The sequence below is a fragment of the Pseudonaja textilis genome, chromosome 1, assembly GCF_049901715.1.
Source record: "Pseudonaja textilis isolate UNSWEBS1 chromosome 1, rPseTex1.2, whole genome shotgun sequence".
NCBI lineage: Eukaryota > Metazoa > Chordata > Lepidosauria > Squamata > Elapidae > Pseudonaja > Pseudonaja textilis.
The window spans coordinates 274,400,377-274,412,815 of record NC_141990.1 but is presented as its reverse complement, the minus strand read 5'-3'; the positions used below and the strand labels follow the sequence as shown (position 1 = coordinate 274,412,815).

The following is a 12,439-nucleotide window of genomic DNA, read 5'->3' as shown; positions in this document are numbered from 1 at the left end:
TGAACAAATGCTTCAAGAAAATTTAGGTAGTTTCTAAAATTATGTGAAAAAAGACATCACACCTCCTTTCCCACAAAACACCTAAGTACTAAAAAAAGACACACATTTCTTTATAAGATGCATCAACAGGAATACTTTTTTTAGTATTATCACTAAAAGCAAGACTTATATGTAAGTATTAATGGCCACTTATAACTCTGATTTGAAGATAAAGAGTGCAACTCATATAGTGCTTAAGATAGATTGTTGTCTTGGAGTAAAATTGGAAGTTCCTTCAATGCAAATATCAATTAACTGGATAAAAAATAATATGACCATTACATGATAGTTATTCTACCAGTAAAACACCTATTAGTATCAAATAATACTATCATGAAATATAGCCTCTGTGTGGAATACTCAATTGTATGTTAAATAAATTATGTGAGTCTCACATATTCTTCGATGAAGAGTATTGAAATTAGGCTTGCTTTCTATAGCCAATCAATCACTGGGTATATTGGACTACTATGCATCTCTTAGTTTAATCTATTTCACAAAAATAAAACAACACAATTACATTTTACTTAGTAGCTTGGAAGAGATATAAATAAAAACCCAAAGAAAAATGTGTACAATTAACAGCCATTCTAAGATATCCTAAGCAAAACTACAACTATATGTATGTTCTAACTTCAGCTTTATTTTGTTTTATAGACCTGCAAAAGTTATAAATGCACAAATTGGTTGTAAAGTTACTTTTTCATCATTGCTGTAATTATGAATGTTCATTAAACAAGGCAGTTGTTAAATGAATACAACTTCACTTGTAACTTGCAACTTCAATAAAGTAAGAATTGACAATTTAAAGGATATCAAGCTTTCTAAAAATTCAGATTTTGATACTATGGAGAAGTTGACAAATTACTTTGACTATGAAGACCTTGCAAGCTGCAAAGATAAAGTGAGCTCCCTCTGAATGAAAAAAAAAAAACCAAGACAGCTAAAAAAACTATACTAAGCAATAGCATCCTTTAGCAAGGATGTGAATGAAGGCCAAATGATATAAAGACCCAACAAGATTGCAAGGAAAAATAAGGACAGACAGAGGGAAAGTCCTTGACTTAAGTTCATCTTCCTTTGGATAAATACAGTAATAAACAAGTACTGCTTCAACAAAGCAATTGGGAAACATTTGACAATGAGAAAGAGATGGAGAATGTTTTTTAATGAAATATATTTAGCATCTAAGACTATCTACTGAATAACTATTCATAAATCTTTATTATATCATCTATAGTCAAAGCTTGAATTATTCCTAATTATAGAATCTAGTTTTATCCATAAATTTCCATGCATAAGTTACGTATTGTATCCATGAAAACATTAGACCAATACTACCAACATTTTATTTTTTCATTATTAAAAGTATTACATGGTAATTTGTTTCAATATTCATTTGAACTGAACTCAGTCATAGTAAACAAAGTCAGCACCACTATATATCTCACTGAGTGAGATCCCCACTGAGGGATAGGATAGAATTCTATATTCAGGGCTACTTTTTTTGTTTTGTACATTCTAGTCAGTGTCCTTGCAAGTCCTTCAAGTTTTGGAAATGGTTTGTCATTGTCACCTTCCTATGGCTGAGAGAGAATGACTGGCCAAAGCCACCCAGAACTCATGGCCTAGAACTCATGCCTGATATCTTAACCACTATGCCAATCTGGTTCTCAACTCTTGGATACATCCACATAATTTTCATTAAATGTATCTATTGACTGGGCAATTTATTAACCACTGGCAGCAGTGAATTTTTTACTCTTTTGGCTTGTGCAGTTTGTGTGTGTGTGTGTTTGTTTATGTCTGTGTCTGTGTAGACAGACAGACATGTTGTCGAAGAGTCAGGGTTTGAGAAATTATTTACTGCTCTTGTATCAAATCAATGTGATACTAATTAGTGGGGTTGATCTGCTTTATGCTTGTACTTACAATGAGATAATTGCTCATATCTTAAAATGAGATAATTACTCATATTCTGTCCTTAAATTCTAGGTACAGTTTAAAATTACTAAAAAGATATACATGTCAGACCATTTTATAAAACATTTAACAGACTGCAGTTTAGAGGTCCTCCTTCATCTTTAGTTTGACTGCTGAATCACTCTGCAATCAATGTTTTGTAGTAGCCATGTTGGTTTAGTATTGTCCTTATACTTAAAAACCATCATCTATTTTTCATGTTTATTCTTATTACTAGAAAAAATTATACATTAGCACTTGAAGCACTCTCCTATTTTTGAAAAGATGAAGTCTGTTTGATTTCAGCGGATTACAATCTCTAGTGAAGGAGATGTGTAAGATCTGCAGTTGTAGAAACACATACTTCATATCCAATTTAAAAATAGATTTTATGGATACAAAATAAAATAACATAAACATTAAAAGCTGGGAACTATGTTTCCAAACAATACTTTGCTAATTCTTTCCTTGGAAATACAGTTTTTGGTGGCAAGATGCATAGCCTCTTAGACTAGAGCACGAGTATCAAACTTGCCGTGTCACATTGCCATCATGTGACGTTTCGTGAAGTTTTTCACTTTGCGGAGCTGGGGTGGACTGTGCATGATGCATCCAGCTTGCAGGCTGCCAATTTGATACCTGTTCACTAGAGAATCCTCTACTATTTAATTCACTACTCCAACATTTGCATTTGCTCCAGGTATATATTTTACATGACATTTATTAGACTTCTAGATTGATGTAAAGACAAACTCTCATGAAGTTTCTCATTCAGCTCGTAATCAGGGCCATACTTGTTTAGTTTCAATAATGAACAGCACTTTGTACTCTCCAGGTTATTTTCTGGAAAATTCTGTGTTTTATATGGCACTTACTTAAGAAAGGAATTAAAATGTAGTTTACAAAATATTCCAATACACAGAGATAAGGCATCTATCTGTAGAGTGCCACTACTACCTGTCATAATGTTTGTAGTGATTAATATTGGTAAAATGACCTATGGTGGTCCCCAAGTCCCTCTCAGGGGTCTCCAAAATCAAAATTATTTGCCAGATATTGAAGATATTTGCAAAACGATGTCACTGTTCTCATTATTAGTTTGTTCTTTTTAAATGTAGACTTTTTTCATGAAACATACTTCAGTATTGTTACTATTTAGTGGACTTAATATTATTATTTTTACATATTCAATAAATATCCTAAATAACCCTATGAATAAAGGCTCTTTTGAGATTCTGCATAATTTTTAAAAGTGGGATAGTGGCCCTGAAAGCAAAAAGTTTAAGCAACACTGATTTAGCCCAATTCTGAAACTCCTCAACTTAAAACTTTGACATTTCCAGTGCATCACCAATACCAGGTGATAGAAACAAAACTAGAATAGAAGATCATAATTCCATTAAGAATATTCTCAACATCCACTCCAATCTCAATATCTATTCCTGGCAACTTCATGTAGGTAATAAAAAATATTTCATATTAAAGATGCCCTAGGATATAACTTTTCTTCTTTTACTACATATATAGAGATAGAATATATGTGTCCATGGCTGTGTAGTTATACACTACACACGCACAAATAAGACAGGGAACAGAGTAGCATCTCCCTTGAAGGACTTTGTGAAGCCATAAAAGATCCACCCATATGAAAATATGCAGAGGATATAATGATGTAATATAATGGCTGCTAATTAACAAGCCTACACTATCATTATTTTACAAGAAAAACTAATTACTAGAATAACATTAAGTGTTACATAGGAAAGAAACTAGTTTTAATTTTGCAAACATGGAATGATATATTATTATTTATTCAGGAGTCTTGCTGCACAAAAGATGTATTAAATTTGTTCCAATCTAAGGTCAACTTCATGTAAATATTAACAAGATATACTATAAATTATTACATTTTATAACATTGGATTGGTAACAAAGAATTAGTTTACTTCTGCTGGTATTTTGAATTACTGGGTACCATTCAGAGCATCTTTAAGTTGGGACAAATATACCAAATGATGTATAAATAAAAATAATAAACATATAAAAGGATATATGAACAAATTGCAAGGTATGTAAATATTATCCCAATATACATTCCACACAAGTTTACTTTTTACTAAAAGCTGGGCTCATTTTTCCTATTAGAAAACAAATTATGCAATTCATGTGTGCCTGAATCTTTTTAGAATTTGCCAATACTCCTTGTTTTTCTTGTTTCATTATTAATGAAGTCCTTGGGGGAAAAGATTAAGATATTTCTGTAGAAAAGGACCCTAAATAACATTAACAACCTTTTAATATATAAAATAGGATTTCAGTCATAGATTTCCAAAATTAGAATTACAATTTTAATCTCAACAGGTTTCATGATATAATATATTAAATACATTTTAAATAAGTGCTTTTGTAGCTCATTAACAGTCAGTGACTGTCTCTAATTTTGAACTTTTTAAAAAAATAATTGACACTGAATTTTCATTCATTTGTTTCTATGGTAAATGTTAATTTATTGATAGCTGCTTTATGATAGTTAAACACAATCAGCTCTTGTTAAATAAATTAGCATTCTAGAGTTCTAAACAAGTTCTGTATTCCCATAACATGATTAGTTTCCCATTAACTTCATTTCAGTTGCCAAGCAACATTAAGACTTTTATGTCATTTTTGATAAAATTACAGTACAATGAGCTAAAAGCAAAAGATTAATCTCATTTAAACACAGTAATAGGTCTTAGAACTGGGCAGTTTGCTGAGAACAGAACCTTAAAGTTACAGTTGAGGGACAAATATTTTAATATACATTAACATTTAAAAAACATAAAAGGACTAAAATAAAAATGAATTTGTTTCAGTATTTAAGGCACATAAACATATATTAAGTGTCACATAACTTTGTTACCATTTACCAGAATTTCTAAGAACAAAATTAAATTTCAGGAGCATACTGTATACTGGGTGAAACTGATTGACATTCACACTTGCAAATATTTTGGAATCCAACTATATATTACACAGATGTATGATTGAGTTCAATGAAGTTGACTAAGTACATGTGAAATGCTTCAGTTAATTTGGTTTCTGAATATTCATGCTTAATAATTTGATATATAAATAGAAAAGTACAGCATATGCTATTTAAAAAGGTGTTATGACCTTATCTGTTCTTGAAATACCAAACATACAGTACATCTTTTTCTGGAAGGAAGAAAAGTTTCATATATCATCTAATAAGAATTCTGAGACTCTGCTTCCTTGTTCTACTTCCTCCAAAAACACCACAGGAACCAACATATTTATCTGAAAAGGTTAGAAAATTTCTTCAAAATGTTTAATTTTTAAAATGGGAAAGGTATCTTAAATTCACATATTAACAGTGAAAGATAAGCTTTTTTATTGGAGGGAAGGCAGATCTAAAACTTGGGGCTCTTTTCCTTTTGGCTATATAGTATTTGGACTCAGTCTGCAGTTTCCATTTCTATAAAAATCCACAATGCTTATAAGCAATTCATGATACTTTTTTGCAATGAAATTCTACATAATGTGTTCTTACATCTTCAGAAAAAAGCTACTAAGCTGCAAATTTATTTTTTATTTACTTATTTTTGTCAATTGCTTACAAGATAATTGGTTATAAGTAAAAAACATAGTTATGAATACATGGATACATATAAGAAAAATAAAAAAATAAAAGAAACAATAGGACAGGGACGGTAGGCACGTTGGTGTGCTTATGCACGCCCCCTAATCTTCTCATTAACCTTTTAATAGTCTATTGTGTTTTCATGCTGCCTGTGAACCAGGGAGACTTTCTCTTGTCTTCAAAATAGAAATTTAGAAAAACATTGGGACTCTTTAGATATGAAGATAGATATGATTTGTCAGTCAGCATGGGAAACAAGCATTCCTCCCTTCATGCTGGAAAGAAAAAAATGGACTGTCCTTCTCCAGTAGACCATTCACACTTATTCATGAAACCCACTGTCTCCTATGATACTAGAACAGCTGTTCAATACATACTATGATAAAACAAATAGATTCTGACTGTTAAAGTGTTTAAGCTAAAAATCCAATGCAGATACGTATGGTATATGGAACTCTTCCTCTATCTAAACCAGAAATGCCAATTACCTTGGGAAACACTGATTCTTATTGAAATTAAGAATTGATTGATTTACTTTCTGCGAAATTCTTGCTCTTCCCTAGTTACAAAGTTATTAAATAACTTTCCATTTGCTAAAAAAGCATTAGAGCAGTAATGCCACATAAGCTTTCACTCACCATGGATATTTGAAGCATATCATGATTGAGCCATTTAAATGTAACTTTGTAAATTTAAATAGTATAATTTTTTAAAAGGGTGCTCTTAAGAAAACTAGACTTTTTTTTCATGAAAATTGAACGCATACTTATTAGTACTAGAAACCAAAAGATATCTTGCAACTCATTTTTCATCCCTTAGCAGATTTGTGTTTAGGTAGCCCTCAAATTATGACTTTAATGGATCTTGTCCTTCACAGTTCTAAAATAGATCAGTCATGTGATAGATCCAACCTTTTTTGTGGCAGAGTTAAGTGAATCACTGCAGTCATTTACCAAATCCACAATTGCTAAACAAACCAATGGCTCACTACGGGCACAATTTTGCTAAAAAACAGAAAATACAGGTTTTCAACGAAACTGTCGTAAACAGTCTCATGACCATGGGACACTGCAAACACTTGTAAATATGGCCCTATTGCCAAGTACCTAAAGTGACGTGATCACAGAGGAGGCAACCATTAGAACTTTGAATCTCAGTTGTAACTACTCCTCAGATAGGTCTGCAGAAGTTTGACCAGTTACTAAATGAATGGTAGTTAGCTGAGGAGACATCAGAAAGGTTATTAATGAAAAGCAGCAGTAAGGTCTGTAAAGAACACATTGGGTATTTATACAACTAAAGTGTTGGCTAGTAGCAGAGTTAAGCACAAGTCTAATATAGTAATTATGATTTATGGAAGTGAAATTTCTATAGTATGGTCAACATACAGTGTGCTCCTCCAGACAATGTTGGACTATATTTCCCATTGTTCCTTAACATCTGAAGAATTACATATTGTCCATTCCTGACATATATTTCTAAACTATGTTCAGATCCTCTTTAAAAAAACAGATAGACTTGTAAATCCATTCAGGAATATACTGAAAATGCATGAATATTAGACTTAAAACTTATTTTAATTCCAAGAGAAAAATTTATGAATCTTCCCTTCCAAAAGTAATCTATCCTACATAATCAACAATTTGTGGTGGTCACATTTTGACCTAAATATTATTATCTGAGCTTAAAATCCTAAGGATTTATGTTTTGTGACATAGTTTCAATAATTCCAAAATAGTAAAACAAAATGCTTTTGCATAATACTGAATTTAAATTATGTACCTTTTGAACTGCAAAAGTGTCATTGATAGCAATTCCAATGTATCTCCTACTGACTATTGCTATTATTAATTGAACATGTAGTGTTTTGCATATTGTAGCAGAGAAGCCACCAATGTATTACTTACAGTTTCCAAAACTGAGAAACTTTTTTTTGAAACTTCTCTGGTTTATTATACTCAGTTCTTCACTGTACAGAACTATTGGGAAGTCTTAGAATATTCAACACAATGCACATTCTCCAAACCAATTTCACTCAAGTATAGCAATAAAATTATAGTGTTTCATTTCAAAACCCACTTTTTTAATGTCTAATGCAAGCTATTCTTGAGCTTTATAAAACTGAAACAATATAAGAACACTTCAGAAACAATAAAAGCTGAAACATAATAGTTCAACATAATGTACTACATAAAGTGATTTAATACACAGTTAATTATTCTTTTTCACAACTAATTTACAGGAACATAATAGTTATATCAACTCAGAAGCTCAACAAGATCTATGAATCTTCAAATTTCCGGTAGCATTTCCTTCCTATCAATTTGCCAACCAATAGTCCCATGATGCAATCTTTATCATATTTTGAAAGCAGTTTCAGTTAATTGATAAATAATTAACATTAAATGAGAGATGAGATCCAGTTTGATCTAGAGTTTAAGGCACTAGACAGATACCAGGAGACCATGAGTTCTAGTCCTGCCAAGCTGGGTGACTTTGGACCAGTTACTCTCCCACCCAATCCTCTTCTCAGGATTGCTGTTGTGGGGAAAATAGGAGGAGAAAGGGTTATTATGTATGTCCATTGCTTTGAGTTACTTATAAAGTAATAAAAGATGGGATTTTAAAAAAATCATATAAGTAAATAATATACATAGAAAGTTTCCCTTCAACTCAATAGTTTAACACATCAGCAAAAAGGGTACTACATTCTTTAGTTCGTTTAAAGCAGAAATAGGATATATATATATCCTATATATATTTTCTGAGGTTCTCGCGGGTATTTGTATGTGGATCTTTGGTTGTTCGGGTTTTCTCCCGCGTAAGATTCGAAGTATCTTAAGTGATGATTCATGATTCATCACTCTGAGAAGCAAGAGCCGAAGACAGAAGCCTGAAGATGATGAATGAGACTTCATCGAAACGTTGCCTAGATACTTCGAATCTTACGCGGGAGAAAACCCGAACAACCAAAGATCCATATATATATATATATATATATATATATATATATATATATATATATATATATATGATAATTGTGTAAGTATAGATTTAACTCCTTTATTACAGTGTGAATAAACCATAACCGTTACATCAATTAGATATTATATGGAAAGAAAGAATAGAAAACAAATGTTTTTGGAAATTCCACTAAGCAAATATTTGTTATAAAGGCTTTGTTATAAATAAATAACATGCATGCTTTCCTCTGGAATTAGGAAGATTTGGTGTTAACTACTAAGCCTATTCACTGCTCTAAATTGTTCACAAGGAAAAAAAAGCTATCAAAATGTATTATTTTACATGCACATGAATGAACTATAATTCAAATGGATTAACTATCTTTACTTGTCATGCATTGTATGTAGGTAGGAGGAATAAACAAGGACAAAAAGCAGCTTACTCACCCACACCTAGAATAATATACCTTCACTTATATATTGATCACAAAAAATACAATGTAAAAGACATAGCAAAAGAAAATGTAAAAATCGACAGACAATATTATAAAATATAAACTCACAAAAATCAAAATTATTTCTCAATATTTTTATATTGAGATTTCATAAACAAAATAAATAGCAATTTATAAATTAAAGGAAACTGTTAAACATGATAAAAAGATTATAAACATTTACAAATCGAACTGAACCGGGAACTAAGCCTCATTCAACCCATTGGAGCATATTCCAAAGTATGCATTGGATTGGCTGTGTACTATTATCTCTATTCAAAGTTATTCTGTCAATAAAGTAGTAAAAAGCATGAATAATGCATATGGCAACTAAAAGCTTAACAACTGTGTTTTATAAATTATGTTCACTTTTACAAGGCTGAAATATTGCATTTATGGCAGAACAAGTACTTTCCTTCAAATTAGCTATCAATTTAGTTGTGAGCTATGTTTTAACAGTGCAAAATAAAAAAATATCCTTATCTAACTGATACTTAGTTCAATTCTGAAAAATACCATCTACATTTTTTAATTATTCATATGCCTGTTATTCAGAACTGGACAGAGATAGATTGCATGTAATCTTTCCTTTCCTAAGAGGTCTGTAGGGGGCATGCATAAGCACACCAACGTGCCTACCGTCCCCGTCCTATTGTTTCTTTTTATTTTTCTTATATGTATCCATTTCATGTATTCATAACTAATGTTTATGCTCATGCCTATTATCTTGTAAGCGATTGACAAATCAAATAAATAAAATAAATACCACCTGTGATATTTCTGGTGGACTCGTTAATTTTTCCTAAGACAGCACTTGCATCATCAATATTGCCAAAACATCCAATGGTTTATATTTGTAAGAGTAGTATTAAATATAAAATCACACATAATTATATATCAAACACTACAAAGTAAATTGCTCAAATGGTAAAAAAAAAACCTATCAAAAATTGTAAAAATGGTTAAAGTACAATCAACTCACCAAAAGAATCAATACAAATATCAATAAGTTCATCTAGGATCACTCCCTTGCTTAAGTGTCCCAACGACATTGTCATGCAGTAGAATTCAGTAGTTTCAGCAAGATCTGGAGATCAGTAGCTGCCTTTGAATTAATGCTGCATCTTTGAAGCGTTCCTAGAGAAAGAACAGGGGGAAAACTCCAGTCACATGATAGAATAACATTTCACAAAAGCCTCTGCAGCAGGTTGAAAAATACAACAGTTGCCAGGATCACAGGAATTGGGTTACTGAAACAGTCCCCTCCCATTTAGAAAATGCATCAAAGGTTCCCCCTTCTGTGGAAGATATTTCCTTCCATTAATGTACTCATTAGTCTACATGTTTTCTAAAGAGCCACATGTGGTTCTTATGGCACACACAAAGCTCCATTTTCTTAAAGTCTTTAAGCATACACAAGAAGAAAATGCAGCATTGAGTAACCAAAATCATAGCTTGCATATATTAGAATGCATTCATTGCACTGTCATAGTCCCTTTACCAATGAACAAATTAAAAAAAATAACAATTTAATGTATTTAAATAATATACTAAAGCATAAACTATCATAATTGCTAAGTTCACACAATATGATACGCTAAAACTAAACCAAGCACGTTATGATTTAACTTACTCTGAATTAATCATACAGAATCATAGACCCGGAGCAACTTCATTTACAGGTAGCCCTCAACTTATGTCTATAATGAAGCCTGCAATTTTGGTCGTGAGTTGTAATGGGGTCATCACATGATCACACCTGATTTTACGTTTGCAGCAGTCATTAAGCAAACATAGTGATTGTAAAGCAAATGCATTTTATCATTAAGTGAATTCTCTATGGAACATTTTTTTAAGAAACCAGAAGTAAACAGTTCTTTGGGAAAACATCATAAATTGTAGTCACATGACTATGGGATGTTGCAAATGGCCATAAATGTAGGTTGGTTGCCAAGTGGACATTGGAACTTCAAATTCAGATCATAAGTTTCTTGTTCAGAATCCATTGTAACTTTGAATGGTCGCTAAATGACCAGTCATAAGTTGAGGATAACCTGTTCAGGGCTGTCAAATTCCCGGCCCATGGGCCGGATGCATCATACGCAGGCCAGGCCCACGCCCAGTTTAGCAAAGGGGAAAAATTCTGGATACGTCACGTGATGCCACCGTGACAAGCGTAGTTTGACAGCCCTGCTGTAGTTCAACTTTTTGCCATGAAAACAGACCACTGGTATAGGATCCTTGAGAGGTAACCATCAATTTTCTCTTAAAAGGCTCCAGTAATTGAAAACCCATCTCTATCTGCTTTTTAATAACTTATATTGTACTACCAACCCCCTCTTTAACATCTGATTCTGCTGGATCAGATTTTATGTTTCATATTAAAAGAAAAGATCCAATTTATCTAAATAAATTAAGTGTGCAAGATATGGATTGGGACTGTGTGGTCTGAATGCTTCCCAATATTGTAAACTATTTAATACTTCTACAAAAATACTAGGTTTCACACAAGCAAACATTTGGGTATCTGACAAAAACTGAAATAGCTTTTGATATTATTCTATCTTGCCAATATGGTATGAAACAGTCATAAATCATGTGGACATTTACTTATCTTTATTTCCTTATGTCTGGTAACCATAAAGTTATAGTAATTCAAATGTATGTATGATCAGGAAGCTCAGGTGAGATTCAACTATGTTGGCAAGATTCAGAGTCTCAGAGATGGGATATTGTCCTTGATGGATCTCCCAAAAGGTGCTGTTTCCAAAAGGAAAAGAGCTTTCCTGGTTTTTTTTTCTTACAAAATATTTCGCTTCTGAAGAAGTTTTTTAGATGAGAAGCAAAATATTTTGAAAGAAAAAAAAAAACGAAACACAAAAAGCACCTTTGGACAAACATGATCTGGTTAATTGAGATTATCCATAGACATTGTCCTTGATGACAAAAATGAAAGTCACTGTTGTCCAAAAAGTCTGACTTTTTTTTACAAATAGTGAATGAAGTCCAGATGAATTCTTTATGCATTGTATGCTAAATGTATGCTAAAACCTAAGGGCACATTTAAACAAGTAGTAAGCAATTGATAACTTACCTATGTGCAAGACATATGATTGCACAGTTACTCCAGGTATTTCAGATCTGGCACAAGATTTATTCAATTCTGTATTTCTCTGTTTTCAGCAGAACATTCCAAATCATTTGTCTTTCTATGAACTGAGCTGAAGGGAAAATATCTTGATGAAAGGGTAAAGAACCCCCACCCAGAAATGTTGGTAAGACATCCTGAATCAGAACTCAACTCTTAGTGACATCCATACAATTTTTTTTTGGCAATGTCA

General features: G+C 32.1%; 1 protein-coding gene across 1 annotated transcript in view; it reads right to left on the bottom strand.

Annotated features, from left to right (window-relative positions):
- Positions 1-10,183, bottom strand: part of RASGRP1 (RAS guanyl releasing protein 1) — a 43,857-nt gene extending 33,674 nt beyond the window's left edge. Inside the window, exon 1 of the mRNA XM_026710458.2 lies at positions 10,081-10,183. The gene's annotated coding sequence lies outside the window, so the exon portion shown is untranslated. The remainder of the gene's footprint in view (positions 1-10,080) is intronic.
- Positions 10,184-12,439: the final 2,256 nt, after the last annotated feature.